The sequence below is a fragment of the Triticum aestivum genome, chromosome 7D (assembly GCF_018294505.1).
Source record: "Triticum aestivum cultivar Chinese Spring chromosome 7D, IWGSC CS RefSeq v2.1, whole genome shotgun sequence".
NCBI classification, from domain to species: domain Eukaryota; kingdom Viridiplantae; phylum Streptophyta; class Magnoliopsida; order Poales; family Poaceae; genus Triticum; species Triticum aestivum.
This window is the reverse complement of record NC_057814.1, coordinates 540,166,940-540,183,433: the sequence shown is the minus strand read 5'-3', so window position 1 is coordinate 540,183,433 and position 16,494 is coordinate 540,166,940. Positions and strand designations below refer to the sequence as shown.

The following is a 16,494-nucleotide window of genomic DNA, read 5'->3' as shown; positions in this document are numbered from 1 at the left end:
ACATATGTGTCTATTTGAACGCGCGGACTTATAAAAAAAATTGGGGTTGGATGTATGCGGGTAGCGTTGGATGGCCGCCTTCCGCATCCATGTCCGCGAACAACCCCCACCCCCGTCCGCGGATGGATGCCGGAGCAAATTTGGGGGTCAGCGTTGGAGATGTTCTTATGTTGCGAAATCTCTATCTCATTTTATCTATAAAGTTGATATGATCATCCAGTTATGTTATGTTTTAAGCACCATACTGGGAAGACTAGTATCGGATCTCACATTAGGTGTCATCAATAAGATCATTTAAAAAAAATTACAAAACATGTTCAAATATTCTCGAAAAAATTATAGACACACATCAATGTTTGATACAACCTTAAAAAGTTCCAGCTTCTAATTCGATCTACAGTAATAGAAAGAAAAAAGACAAAATTAGATGTGAATAATGTCAAATTAACATTCACCAAAAGCAACCACTATTCACATTCCCAAATCAAGCACTATTCACATTCAAATTTGCCTTTTTTTTGAATCTTTAACTGTACATCAAATCTTGAGATGATTTTTTTCCAGAGTTGTAGACATACCCACCAGTATGTTGTTAAATAACTTCAGAATTTTTCAAAATGTCTAAATATGAAAAAGAAATAGTTGATCTCATTGATCTCACCTAATGTGAGATTCTATACCAGTCTCCCCCGCACCATAAAGATTCAGCAATGGGCATGACCTGACCTAAAAAGGAGAAGCCAATACCAATATGACATCAGATTTGTGAGGGGGCTAGAGCAAACGAATGGTTCGCTATGAGAAAGCCCCTCGTGCGAACAAAAATGTACGATATAAAAAGGAAGGATTTGCCATGGTGTAGGTAAAATAGACAGGATTAAAAAAAATCCAATCTTATACTACACAACAAATTTCCACCTCTAGGAAACACGGCAATATTTTAAAAAGGTTCGTACTACATGTCAACAAATAAGATAATTTTCAAGTCCTAAAAAAAATCTAAGGTGAGAGGCTTAGAAAAAAAATAGTTGCATGGCAAAATTGAATGAAAAATGTTCTGTACAAACATGGCAAATATGAAAAATCCATCTCACGATCACATCTCAGTTTTACCAAATTTATTTGAACATACCGTGGAAAAACTTATAAATCAAGTTTGCCATGGAAAAATTTGCATCTAATGAACACATGGCAATTTTAGCATGCCAAAAATGATTAAAATAATTCACCATGGCAAAAATATTCAAATAATAAAATTATGACAAACAATTCATGGTATGTTCCACAAATTGCCATGGTATGTTCAAGTAATTTACCACTGTGTAACTTTTTTACCATGACTTACCATCACATTACACAAATGTATTTTAAGTTAGCCGTGGTTGTATAATTTAAATTGCCAGGACAACAAAACCTTTGTTGCCATGGCAACAGAGTTTTTAGTTTTTCCAATGATAATGATGCAAAAATTGAAATTTTTTATAAAAGAAAAAGGAAAAAGTCCCCATTATGGAAATAATAAAATTTCAATGGCATTAAAAATAAAATTGATGCGCTCTTAATAATAAAATGGCCATATTTTACATTTTCTTTGTCATAACATAAAATCAAACACATAAAATTGCCATCATAGAAAATAATAAAATTACCATGATCAACATAATAAAATTTCCATGCTACCTAGAAATAAAATTTACACATGGCAAATTAAATAAGTTTGCTATTTGAAAAATATGGAAAATTTAGGAAAAGAAATCTCTAAAACAATCAAGGCAACGTTTGGAATTTTGTATTCACACATGGCAAAGTTACATATTTTTTTTGTTTTAAGAGATGGCAAACTTTAAGAATTTATAAAAAAATAATTTAGCATGTTATGGGCTGTATATGTGTTGGATGTTACGAGGAAAAAAATATAGTTCATGCTTCACATCTTTGTTAAAGATGGCGTCATATTAAGTTCAATTTAAATTTTTTATCTTTGTACCCATAATTTTGGGCCATTGTTTTTGCATTCGTTTTAGTTGTTTTTAAACACCTATTTATTCATTTATTTTAACACAGTTCTTGCGTCAACACTTGGGGCATCATCTAGTTTACTAAACATAGATATACATAGATCCTTATCTAGTAATGGAATAATCATTTCTAATAATTATAAGGATTATGAAATACTTATCTTACACGTGGTCTACATGTATAGGTCTTCACATTTTTTTGTAGTAAGCAAACTGATTTTAGTTATTTTTCCTTACATAAAGAAGCACAATCGAGTAAGCAAAATAAAAAATAAAAATAAAAGTTACTTCAGTATCAAACTATCAGAGTCAACGCCTCCATACCTTTGAAGTAAAAATAAATTTTCTGGTTTCAAACGGATGCATGAGCAATCAGTTCCATTATTCCAATAGGTAAGAACTTAAATTAGTTGAACGTGTCCTGACCACAGACATGGCCCTTGCTAGACTTGATGTCAAGCATTTTTCTCATTGTTTAGATCGTTGAGGAGAAAAATCAAGGCTGCTAAAATTAGATGATACCACATGCAGTGTTACATAAATTGGTTGCTTTACAATTCAATGAGAATTGTCTGTACGAAACATGAATATTTTGATAAAAAATGAAAAGTGGAATTGAATATATGTATTATTTATTGTATTTATTTCTTATATATACTTGTAAAAAGATTTATTGATTGTAAGTACCATACAAAGCATTTTGTCATATGATTGTATGCGACCCTGTTTCCTATGCATGATTACATGTCAAGGTGACATACTTTCATGGTAAGATAAATAGGTTAGTGAAAATAACCTACTTATAATTATATAGCGTCAGAGGATTAGTGACCAGAAGAGCCTAAACATGAAAGTACTCCCTCCGTCCCAAATTGCTTGTCTTGGATTTATCTAAATACGGATGTAATTTAAGACGGAGGCAATACATCACTAGCTATGCGGCATCGATTGCTACGCCCAAACAATAGCAACGATAGCTCTGAGACATGAGAGACTTCTATCCATTTTGAGTTGTCTCAACCAGAGCAGCCCCGAAGACAAAATAACTTTTTTTTATTTGTGAATATAACATACCAGGAATCATCACACGCTTCGAGATGAAAAAGATTGTCGCAAAGAATAGGTCGTCCATCCATCCCTGACTATTCTTGTTCATGCATCATGTATGTTTTGTACTGCCATTTGGGTACAAAATACGAAATCATCTCAAAGGTTGCAGCTACCTACAGATCCAACCCAAATAATCATATAATAAAATCAAAAGCTGTTGCCTTGCCTACTGAAATTTGCTATACGTCTCGATCGATGCTTAATGTCGTCTTGCTGTACGTGAGAGCCTCTGGCGTGGCCATGTCGGGGCAGTCGGGCGTCTCATTTTCCATCAGAAAATTGTTCGCTACTCGCTACAGTGCCGTCCTGCATGCCCTGTCTCCTCTCCTCTCCTCTCCTCTGGCGCCAACTCGCACGCAATACACCGGAGCTGGCGAACTCCTCTCCCGTTCGCCGAACCATCCATGATCCATCCATCCATCCGGCACGCCACGCTAATCTCCAAACCCCTATATAAACCCCTCACGCCCCGCTCATTCCACTCACACAAACACAAGCTTCCATCCAGCTTTCCTCCTCATCTTCATCTCCTAGTACTTGTTGTTCCTAGCTAGCTCTAGTTGAGTGAGCTTACTTTTGGGAGCATCGAGCCCACAAGGCATGGCTCGCATGGCGGTGTCGGTGCTGGCGATCCTGCTCGCCTCTTGTGCCGTGGCGGCGGCGAGCTTCGACAAGGAGTTCGACGTCACCTGGGGCTCGATAAGATTTCCGGCTCCGGGTTCCAGTCCAAGCACGAGTACCTCTACGGCAAGATCGACATGCAGCTCAAGCTCGTCCCTGGCAACTCAGCCGGCACCGTCACCGCATACTACGTACGCCGACATTCATTCTTTCCTCTGCTTTTCGGTCTCCATCGGATGACACAGTTGCCTAACTTGGTTCGTTTTGGTGTTTATGAATGTGCAGCTGTCGTCGCAGGGGCCGACGCACGACGAGATCGACTTCGAGTTCCTGGGCAATGTCACCGGCGAGCCGTACACTCTGCACACCAACGTGTTCACGCAGGGGCAGGGGCAGCGGGAGCAGCAGTTCCACCTCTGGTTCGATCCCACCAACGACTTCCACACCTACTCCATCCTCTGGAACCCAAAGCACATCATGTAAGTTGGTTCGTCGCCATTGCTCAACCTTCTTTTTTTGTTTCAAGAACGCCGGCCATCTATTCATTCAGCACATGCCACATGGACTGACCGATCATGGTGTACTTAAATGCAGCTTCATGGTGGACGACATGCCGATCAGAGACTTCAAGAACCTGGAGGGAAAGGGGATCGCCTTCCCCAAGAACCAGCCCATGCGGCTCTACTCCAGCCTCTGGAACGCCGACGACTGGGCCACGCAGGGCGGCCGCGTCAAGACGGACTGGTCCCACGCGCCGTTTTCGGCCTCCTACCGCGGCTTCAAGGCCGACGCGTGCGTGGTGACCGCAGGTGGCCAGCCGCGCTGCGGCGCCAGCGTCGGCACGGATGCGGCCCCGGGCACCGGCTCCTCTGCCACGTCGGGCGAGTGGTACAACCAGGAGCTGGACCTGACGCGGCAGCAGCGGATGCGGTGGGTGCAGAGCAATTACATGATCTACAACTACTGCACTGACCCCAAGCGCGTCGCCATGGGCGTCCCCGCCGAGTGCTCCATGTAGTGCCCATGTCCACCGAGCAATATATCCGACATCTGCTAGCACTGGACTCCGTATCCGTTGATCGCCGGAGGAAGACGGCCGGAGATATGAAAGATGGGGTGTATGTATAAACCGAAATCAATCAATTAGAAACTGTTGTAAAGTAGCCGGTGGTAGATTCTTCTGTTCGTCTGTATAATCCTGCTCAGGCTCAATTCGTGTGTAATACGTATATTGCTTCCTTGTTCTTCGTCTGTACGGTGCTCTCTGTTCTAATTGGAACAGGTTCCTATTTGTCTTTCTTTTCAACGCTGAAACTTTCGACTGGATGAATCCTATGGTGTGTGTTCGATGGATCTTGGCCAGCCGGTGTTATGAACTGATACCTTGTAAATCTGTCGGGTTAGTGTGCTTGACAAAAACTGTGAATATATAGCTTGCTTCCCTACATCATCTGTCTGGTCAGTGCCAAATATTGCAAAAAAATTAGCAAAGGTCAGCCAAATTTTTAGATCAATTTTAATTATTTTAAATTTCTTTATTCTAATCCTATAATTTTTATAGTAATATTAAGATTTTATAGTGATTTTTCTATATCCAACAACTGCTATTTGTCTAACATTCTTTGAGAATCTCTATCCAACAACTAAAATCATCTACTTTATCAGGGATTTCTTCTACCCCTATCACACCTTTTAGTGCACTTGAAACAAACTTAGGAACCGCACATTTACACAAAAGATGTTCTGTAGTTTCATCACATTCAATGAAACTACATCTAGTTTCCTTCAGGTAAAAAAAAAACATCTAGTTTCCTTACCTTTCCGGTTCCTGCTAGCTAGATTATCCCTAGTCAGCACACTGTTATAGGAAAAAGTCATATAAAAACTTTTAGGTTTCAAAGGGAACCTAGCATTCCACATTTTTCGATGAAGCCATGCAATCTGACCACTTTTCAAAATCAAGTACAAGGACCTAACAGTAAATTTACCACCAATCTTCCCATTCATTAAGATTAACATCGAAACAGAGCCTTTTCTGATTTAACAACACATAGTAGTATTTCCCCATAGGGCTCTTCTAAATCTAATCCCCCCCAATATCATCAGCTAGAGCTTTTGCAATAGTACAAGTGTTATGGCCAGTTTAGCTAGGCCCACAGGGCAGTAGTTAGGGCCTTAGCCCACAAGTTATCTTACGTTAATTTTTATGTAAGTTATTTTAGGTTAATTCTTATGCAAGTTATCTAGGTTATAAATATAGGCTGTAAGACTTTTTTTGGAATCGAGCAATAAGAAGAATATTATCTCTATTGCCCGGCTTCCAGAGGAGCCGGAACCCTAGCCGCCTCTAACCCTAGCCGCCGCCGCCATCCTCCTCCTACGCGACGGCGCCCAGCCGCCGGCGCGCCCGCTCATCGCCTCATCCTACTCCATCCTTCCCCTACAACCTACGGAGCAGGTCCGGTAGGATCCCTGGTTCTACCAATTTGGTATCAGCTACCTGGGTTTCGACCATGTCCTCACCACCACCAGTACCGCCGCCACCACCGCCGCCGCTGCCCCTTACCGCCACCGCCGCCGTCGCGTCATCTCCGATCGCCACGGGGCAGCTGGCCCTTCCGTCGGCGCCGCTGGATCTCATCTCCGGCGCGCCCACCGGCCTGCTGCCGCCCCCCGTCACCACTACGCCGCCAGCTCCATCGACTCGACCGGCCCAATACTCCCCGGAGGCCATGGCCGGTGTCCTCAACAACCTGGTCGTCGCGGTCCAGGGCATCCGGCTTTACCTGGCCAGCCCGTACGGGCCGTCACCGCCGCTCCCGCCGCCCGTGCCCTCCGGACCGCCGGCTCTTCCGTGGTACTCGGTGCCCGCGGCCCTCGCCTGAGGCTACCCGGCGCTACCGCCGCCATCCGCTCCAGCGCCGGCCTGGTCGCAGTGGCCCGCGCCAGCGCCTGCGGCGCCACCCGCGGCTGCCGCGCCCGCCCCAGCCCCGTGGCCGGTCTGGCCCGCGCCGGTTCCGTCCGCCCCGGCTCCACCGAGCGGGCCACCGGCGGCCGCGGCGCCCCTCTGGCACTTGGCGTCGGCGCCCTCAGCGGCTCCGTGGCCGCTACAGCAGACGCCGCAGGCGGGGGCCACCAGCCCTCTGCAGCCGCCGTTCTCTGCGCCGGCCTGCACCGGGCTGCCGCTGCTGCCGTTCCCGGCGGGTCCACTCCGGCCGCGGGCCCTCTGTGGTATTTACAGCCGCCGTCCCTCGCAGCCACCGACGCTGCAACCACCGGCGCCGCCCCTGCCCAGCTCGAGGGCACCCTCTCCGACCGGCCTCCCGATCCATCAGGTCCGGTTTCCGCCCTCCCCGTCGCCACTTCCAGCGTGGGCGGCTGCGTCTTCGCCTTCGCCGGTCTACACCACGGCTCCGGAGCAGCCGACCCCGTTTCCGCAGTTCAGCGGGCCATCTGGCTCCGCGGGTCCCTCTCCGGAGTACTCCGACCAGGCACCAACCGCCTCGCTGCTCCGCACCTCCGAGCCAGCTCGACACGGCGCTCCGACCCAGACACCGCCGCGGTTCGCCAAGATCGACTTCGCCACTTATGACGGCACGGAGGATCCCCTCAACTGGCTCAACCAGTGCGACCAGTTCTTTCGTGGGCAGCGCACACTCGCTTCGGAGCGGACCTGGCTTGCCTCTTATCACCTCCGCGGCGCAGCCCAGACCTGGTACTACGCCCTCGAGCAGGACGAGGGCAGCATGCCCCCTTGGGAGCGCTTCCGCGAGCTCTGCCTCCTTCGCTTTGGGCCTCCGGTTCGCGGGAGCCGCCTGGCGGAGCTCGGCCGCCTTCCCTTCACCTCCACGGTGCAGGACTACGCCGACCGTTTTCAGGCCCTGGCATGCCATGCGTCGGGTGTGACGGCGCAGCAGCGGGCCGACCTCTCTGTCGATGGACTTCCGGATCACATCCGCATGGACGTGGAGCTTCGGGGACCCCAGGATCTCCAGTCGGCCATGTACTACGCCCGCGCGTTCGAGCGTCACGCGGTGGCCATCCAGCAGGAATCACCGTCCCGGACCGCTGGGTCGCTACCCGGGTCGGATTCCGCGCCGGGTCGGCCTGCGCAGGCTTCTGCGGCACCCCTCGCCGTGACCGCGGCGCGCCCGTTCCGCCGGCTCACCTCAGCCGAGATACTCGAGCGTCGCCGCCAAGGGTTGTGCTTCAACTGCGACAAGCCCTACACGTCCGGCCATGCCTGCCCGCGACTCTTCTACCTGGAGGTTGCAGACTACATTCCGAAGGACGCCGTCGCCGCCGACCTGGCCGCCCCAGCTGTCGAGAAGGTGTTTGACGCTGGTTGATCGCCTCGAGGAGTTCCGCAAGCGCTTCCCCACCTTACAGCTCGAGGACGAGCTATTTGTGCAGGCGGGGAGAAGTGTTATGGCCGGTTTAGCTAGGCCCACAGGGCAGTAGTTAGGGGCTTGGCCCACAAGTTATCTTAGGTTAATTCTTATGCAAGTTATCTTAGGTTAATTCTTATGCAAGTTATCTAGGTTATAAATATAGGCAGTAAGACTCTTTTTGGAATCAAGCAATAAGAAGAATATTATCTCTATTGCCCGGCTCCCAGAGGAGCTGGAACCCTAGCCGCCGCCGCCATCCTCCTCCTACGCAACGGCGCCCAGCCGCCGGCGCGCCCGCTCATCGCCTCACCCTACTCCATCCTTCCCCTACAACCTACGGAGCAGGTCCGGTAGGATTCCTGGTTCTACCAACAAGTGACACTAAAAGTGAGAAAAATACAATCTAGGTAACTGAACACACCGAGGTTTATTACCAATCCAAATGTCATGTCAGAACCTAGTTCTATTACCATTCCCCTCCATCTTTCTACAATACTTTAAAAATATAGGCTTCACCTTCATAAGCCTTGCGAGAAATGAGAATGTCCAGGTTTTAGTTTAGCAAAACTTACAGAAACTTTCTAATGTATTTTTTCTAAGTAAACTTTTACCACAACCCTTGCTCATTTTCAATTTCCCACAGACATTCACACATCAAGCAAATGTTCATAATGTTCAAATCTATAGTACCCGATCCTCCATCTCTTCGGGTGTACAAACATTCCCCTACTTTACTAGATGATATTTTTTATGCATGATGAATGCCGGATGAATATGTTGGTTCTAAAACACTATTTTTGGAAGATATAGGGATTGGTGATACACCTTTGGCAGAAATATTGACTACGTTTAAAAATATTGCATTCTCTATAATGATCACAATGTAAAATGTTGAGAATGTAGTTTTGAGGATTATATCTAATTCAAAGTACCATATGAGGAGAGAAAAGTGAACACTCGGATGACTTGGTTGGACGATGTTATGTTGGCTGAGAACCTCACAAAGTGAAGTGGAAAATTGGAAATAAATGGATTTACTGTCAGAGAGCTTTACTTGCAACCGAAATCAACTGAATTAGTGGAATACATATTTATTTGGAAGCTAAGGATCCTTATCAAGATTAAGATGCTCATGTGTTGATGCTTAAAAAATCATCTTGACAAAAGCATTACTGGATCAGAAGGGGCTGGACTCGCAATGATCAATGCCATTTTGTGGTCAAAAAGAAACAATGAACCACGTCCTCTTTGGTTGCAATCTGTCCAAGCTGATTTGGCAAGTGGCCCCGTGTGCTTTAGAACTAATTGGACCGCCAGATCGAGCCGGGGATACGGCGGTCCTCTCCGATGGCCCAACACAAATTGGGGGTGGGGGTGGGGGGTGGGGGGCTAATGAGGGAAGGGGTTCTGAAGATCGAAGACTTACGCAAGGTGATATAGACCGAACCTCGATTGCAAGATCCGATCTGTTGTTGTGGCCCGATCTTTCACGACACTCCTCCTTCGGCATTAGTAACCTCTCGCCCGCACACGCGATGTACACGAAGTAGAGGGTTTGAACCTTGTGGCTTGACACGAGAATCCAATCTAGACGACGGTACTCACGCACAAAACAATTTCCACGAAGAGAAATCGCAATACAGAGGTTTTCTAAAGCTTCCTCCAAAACTTAGGGATTTTTAGACAGTTTCCTCCAAACTCGAAACGGGTATTTACAGGGGCGGAGCCAGGATGAAAACCGAGAGGGGGCAAAGATGTACACAATTTTTTTTCCAGAAACATGTATACAAACTAGTGCCTAAATCTTTTAAAAATCAAGCGCACAAGCATACATATAGTCCATAAGAATCAAAATCATATATTTCTTTATAAGATAATGTCAGCACACACATAATTATGACAAGTTGATTGCCAAAAGTAAAAGTAAACCACCACTTACGAAAGAATAAATTGTGAAACTTGAATATGTCGATTTCTTTTGTTCCTACGTTCCTTTTTAGCCTTCAATTTGCGGGGAAAGGAAACATGTTTAAATATAGAAGGAATGTAAACATTGATAGATAAAAAAATAAGCTTGAGCACATTACCTCCTTCCGTTTCATCCAGCGACGATTTTTCCAAATCTCCTCATGCTATTTGACACTAAAATCTGTAAGTATCTTCCTTTTCGATGGATCCTGAGTAAGCTTGTTCAGATCAACTATTTCAGGCATATTACGCCATGGATTTTGCGAAAAATTGGTACATTAGCTTGCCTGTCAATATCAAATAGTTGAACGTTAAAAGACCAAATTTTACTATAGATTTTATTCTACTCCCAGATGCTCAAACTTATTGGTAGAAAGCTAGATTCAATCAATCTAATTAATAATTTGTACACTATAATTTATACACATGGATATTTGATACAGTTCGTTACCTTTTTTAACATGGAAATCAGGATATACTAGTAAGAGAACTAAACTTAGGGCTTACCTTGATTGAATGATTAATCAGTACAGCTTCTTCAGTGGGGATGGCGAGCCGGCCGGCCGGCGTGTGCAGCGCGGATCGAGGCTGATCGCCGGGGGGATGTCACGTATGCGCAGCCTACAGCCGCAGTCGGCGGCGCGGCGGCTTCGGCTGGTCAAGGCGGTCACACAGGCCATAAACGCGTGTGAAACTCCCGTAGATCTGAACGCCGTACGTTTCTATTCCAGCGATTGAGAACCACCTTTTCTTAGGCGAATTAAGAACCACCTGACCGAATTGTATGCATGAGGCCTGATTGTATTCTCTCTAGACGGGCTGCTGGGCTTTGAACATACATCAGAAAATAAAGAAGTGGGGGCAAATACCTTGGGCTTAGTGGGGGCAACGCCCCATATACTAGGCCTAGTATTAGTCGGCTCGAAAAACGAGTGGGGGCATTCGCCCCCACAAGCATGCACGTAGATTCGCCCCTGGATATTTACCCTAGAAACACATCGTCTCTATTCATCAAATATAACCTGTCTTTTACATGGACGCACCTTGGCTTTTATGTCAGCCGAACCATCTAAGAAATTTGATAAGCAAGGAAGAAAAATCCTATCTCCACTCTCACGGCTAAAGATTACACAAAACAAGTCCAAGGACTTGCCTAAAGATAATTCTAGGACTCTTAAGAAATTTGCCTTTTACATCTCGGCAGTTTTTATTTCCTAAACAAAACTGATGCGCCAACTTAACATAATCAGGTGCTGGTGGCCCCATCCGCACGCTTGCAACTTTGCAAGGAGAGCACGTCACGTGGCAAAAGGTGACTGGACCTGGAACAATCTGGTGGACGAACTCTGCCGAAGTAGTACTCCACATGGCTTCTTATTTTCTTTGTGTTACATGCATCTAGGACTCCTACGTGAGCACCAAAATCACAATGTGCTAGTATCTTGGTTGCACGTCAATCAAAATCATCAGCGTAATCACGTGCACGTACATGATCTGGTGCATGTATGACTACGTGCAATTCTTTTTCATTTACTTTATCTTGGTATTTTTCTTTCGACTGAACAAAACTCATCTCAGGTCTTGTAGCTTCATGTTTACCCGCAGTCGCAACAAAAGTCTCAGCCTCCTTATTATCTGTACCAAATTGAATTATTTTTGGCACACAAATATTATTGATATGGTTCATTAAAATGCGACACTGTCTGAACAGCAACAAAATCATCAGCACTCGTGGTCATATCACAAGGAGTTAGATGGAATCTAACAGTTTTCAGATTACCACCTGTTGAAGCAAAGGGTTGCATAGCTAACAAATGACCTAAGCCCGCTTACACTATTCTTGTAATCATTTTGCTTGATATGTAGGCATTTTTGTGTGAGATGTGGATGAGATCACCTGGTCATTCAGTGTTGTTTGCACTACATTTTATTTACCTTAGTCCTTTGTTTTGTAATCAACTAATCATATTCATTGTAGAATCGGTGGTTTGGTTAATGAAAATCAACGCATAATTATATAGCATAAAACAAGAAGCAATAAAATGAGGAACCTTGATTAGTTGCCGATGCAAGGCACAATTAACCTCAAATATTGCTATGTGCTAAATATTAAGCTGCATGTACGTCCAAATTGGTTAGATTACTGAAATTGAAGAAGGCAATCTGAAGATGGTTTCCAAGATTTGAAATGATTATACATACAACTAAGGTACTATGGTTCTTTTTTAGACTAACTATGGCTCTTTCTTTAAGAAAATTCCCTTTGCGGTTTTGCCTAACTAGTAAGAGCTTTAGGCACCATTAACTTCTTTGAATATCTCTGCTCAGTGTAATCAAATGCCCTTTCCTAACTAGCAAGCTTTTTTCGCCAAAAGTGCCATTCTCCTCCCTGGTGCAAATGCACCTAGATGAACAGTAAATAGCAAAAAAATCCAATTTTTTTTGAATTTTCTTGTAGGCAAACATTCTTGATTTTTCTCCCTACATATAAATTTTCGTGAAGAGATCACATTCTTGATGCTTTGCGTAAAAAACATAACAGACAACCCAATTTTTTTTTGTCCTGAGCACATCGAATGTTATTTATTCACAAATTTTTGCACAGAAGGAGAACATTGAAATACATGTGTTGTGATTTGTTTTACCCCCCCCCCCCCTCCCCCCCTCCCGGACGATCTTGTTCATCTAGGTGCATTTACACTCGGGAGTAGAAACTCCATGTTGTATCTCTCGCTTAGTGTAGCACACCATTGAGGTCTTGTAAAATAGCTTCGCGAGCCACTTGGATTGCAGTCACCATCCACATGCACCCGCAAAAAGTTAAACCATCCCGCTTTGGAAATTTAAGAGTCGCGTGCCCATCTCAGATGGAGACCTGACCGTCGAGTGCTGCTCGCATTACAATACCATGGATTCATGATTATGTGTGTCACCATTGCCAGCGACTGAAAACGGTTAGTACTGAGTTTCAGAATCCGCGTACTTTTGATCCCTATAGGGAATTTGGTGAAAAACACACTATTCTAGTTTAAATATTTACTCCTACCAAAAAAAATCTTTTATGTAGAGAATGGACGCAAGTAGGTGTGTGTAATAAAGTGTAAAGATGATCATTTTGGCATGTGGAAAAATTACAAAATGATTAAAAGAACACAGTGTAAGTAAGTTACAGCAACTTTAGGAAACAACTAACTTGTGATTTACTTTCGCACCAAAACAGAGCAAGGGCGTTGGGAGATCCAAACCATTATCTGATATTCAAATTTTCTCTTTTCGTTCCTCGATGCTACTGCGTTCTGCCTAGGCAGCGCGTACTAATTTAATACATGTGGCCTACGAGCCCAAGATATTTCTGCCTAGCAGCTGATGGTATCCCATGATTGCACGAAAAGGGTGGGGTCAATGAGATGCGAGGCCACACGACTGAAGCTGATTTGCCAGCTCACTCGATCGGAACGGCCAGAGAGACCATGGCAAATTCGAAGGAGCATGCAACGGATCGATCGAGCCGGTGTAGCGAATTCAAGTGGAGTTGAAAGGTGACGCGTAGGACTGCTCCTTGGTTGGATCGCCATTAAACAAGCCTGGCGTTGGGGATTTAGGGCCCTGTCGGCGTCGCATGGGATGCGCTCCGCCGCACGCCTTGATTGAGTCAAGCGTCCGTCCGACTCAGGCCGGGGCCATGCAATGCACGTAGGTGCGTGGTGCCCGGCGTCAATTCGTTCGTGGCCCCTGCGCGCTGCGTTAATCATCAAGTATGCGCAAGTGTGACTCCAGAACCAGAAGACCAGAATTATATGGACGCGGTGACGGTAGTACGTACAAGTACAACCCTCGGAACCCCCGTCCTATGCAGGTCTTCGTTGTGATTTATGAACAAGCTCGAACCGGGTAGCGGGCCGTGACCAAGTCGAGACCACGGGTTCATCTCCAAGCCAGTACGTACGGGGAAATTTCTAGAGATGGACGGCGAAACCGACATGCATATCGCCCACAGGCATGCATGCACGCTGGTTCCGTTCTCGCCACGCGCGTGGTACTGCTCTACCGGATATGATCGCGTAAAAGATCCGTTTCCATCGAGCTGGCTGCCTGGCTGAGGGGTGCCGGGCTGGCGCTCCGTCCTCGCACCGTCGCTGCCCGTGTTGTTTTCCAGCTGTGCCGGGACGGCCCCGTGCATGCGCATCGCCCGCCGTGTGGCCTCGTGATCGGGCGCGCGCGTGTACCTCCCGGAGGCCGGCCGGCGCGTGCTGTCGCCGCCTCGCCGCTCCGGGGCCCCTCGCAGCCAGCGACGCATAGCGCAGCGGCAGATCGTGCACAGTGCGGCCCAGGCCGGCTTTGCTTATCTCATTTGGGGTCCAGACTGCCTTATCTTCAATTGTGGTACGGAAGCCAGAGACGAGGCCGAGCTCAGCCCCCCACCGACGCGAGGTTCGTCGCGTCTCCGGTGGCAGCTTGCTGGAGCTAGCTAGTCCCCCCGCACCGTGGACACTGTGACAGTCTGCATGCACACGTAGTACGTACAGGGCAAAGGTCTTTAAAATATCGTCCCGCATCTTATATCTGACATAGGAAATTCATACGTATCATGTCTGTCCACCAGCTCTACTCATTCGATCAATCACGAGGCCACTGAAATGATTGTTTATTCTATCATTTGGCAGGTGCGGCATTCATGGCCGCGCCGCAGCCTTACCGTCGACCAGCCGGACCTACGCACACTGTACGTATTTCACCGGAGCAGCGGCCACCATTGCTTGGTGGCGCGGAGCACGCACGCACCATTGCTTAGTCCTGTGATTGGCCTGCGCCTGCTGCGCGCACGGCCGTGGGCCGGGGCGCAGGCGGAAGGCGACGCCGGCGGACGTACTACGGTGGTGATGTGCGTGCATGCGGTTGGCGAATGGCAACCAGCTGTACGTAATCATGGCGAGCGAAAAAAACACACGTCCACATCTGTTTCCTCTGCACTGCTTGGCTGTTGGACCTTTTGGCCCTCATGTCGGTTTGCTCATTCCATACATTTTCCACTTGTCTAATTTCTTGTTTTGAAAAATGTTACAGTACTATAGTAGTACCATCACACGTTTTTCACTCGTACTATCTGACAGAGCTAGTCTTAACCGCATGTCCAGTCGTTATCAGGTATGATTGTGAATGTTTGATGCAGATTTGCGAGTTAACCGTGGCGAAATACAGGTGATTATGACAGAGTAGCGTGAGCGTGCAGAGCAGCAAAACTGCAGAGGACAAGCCTTTAGGCAGTGAGATCCAGGGAAGATTAATAGATTTTGAGATGTCAAGAGCGCTGTTTTCCCTTGTCTTTGGCCGTAGTCTTTTTTTTTAATATAAAATGAATATATTGATATCATGTAGATATCAATTACACCCAACCTCTGCACCAACAAGATATCGAAAGACACCAAAGATGCACACATTCAAGAATAAAAATAAAAAAGAAATATAAAATAACGACCCCGTCGCAGTGATGAAACATCGCAACAGCAACACTCTAACCACCACCAAAGACACCACATGGACTACAGAAGAAGCTTTCCAAAAGCAACGCCTCCAAGAAGGAAACAATGCACAAGCGTTGTCGTTGCTCGATCAAGGATCTTGAGTTTTCACCCTGGAGAGAGTCCGAGATCCCAAAAACAATGTCTCCGCAAGACCATTGCTAGGTACAACCAATGAAGGCCAGACCTTGGGCTTTCACCCTAGAGATCGCGGCTCGGTACTCGAAAAGCACCCCCAGAAATGTTGTCCACATGTGTTGCCGCCCCATCCTGCCAAGGCCGCCGCTGCAAGTCCTCAACACCCGACACACAGGAAAAACCTGTGCCGCCATTTTTCAACGCAACCAAAACTCCTCTCCGCCATTACAAGTCTATGATCATAATCACTGTCGGTGTCAAAACCGGCCGATCTCGGGTAGGGGGTCCGAACTGTGCGTCTGAGGATCGAAGGTAACAAGAGACAAAGGGGACACAATGTTTACCCAGGTTTGGGCCCTCTTAATGGAGGTAAAACCCTACGTCCTACTTGATTGTATTTGATGAGTATAGGGGTTACAAGAGTCGATCTACCTCGAGATCGTAATGGCTAAACCCTAGCCGTTTAGCCTATATAAATTCTGATAGCCTCTATGGACTAAACCCTTCGGTTTATATAGACACCGGAGGGGCCTAGGGTTGTATAGAGTCGGATTGCAGAAGAAGGAAATTATACAGTCTGCTTGTCAGTTCGGCCCATATCACACAGCCCGGACAACCGAGGACCCCTTAATCCAGGACTCCCTCAGTAGCCCCTGAACCAGTCTTCAATGATGATATGTTCGGCACGCAGATCGTCTTCAGCATTGCAAGGCGGGTTCCTCCTCCCGA

The 16,494-nt window shown here is 46.5% G+C and overlaps 1 long non-coding RNA gene and 1 pseudogene across 1 annotated transcript; one reads left to right on the top strand and one right to left on the bottom strand.

Moving 5' to 3' along the window:
- Positions 1 to 3,532: 3,532 nt before the first annotated feature.
- On the top strand, positions 3,533 to 5,079 carry LOC123168533 (probable xyloglucan endotransglucosylase/hydrolase protein 23; annotated as a pseudogene).
- A 4,846-nt stretch (positions 5,080 to 9,925) lies between these two features.
- LOC123168534 (uncharacterized) lies at positions 9,926 to 10,877 on the bottom strand. The gene is made up of 3 exons (XR_006484392.1): positions 10,616 to 10,877; positions 10,228 to 10,395; positions 9,926 to 10,141 (listed from the first exon to the last, which is right to left on the bottom strand). It is a non-coding gene; the product is annotated as an uncharacterized lncRNA (long non-coding RNA).
- Between the last annotated feature and the right edge of the window lie 5,617 nt (positions 10,878 to 16,494).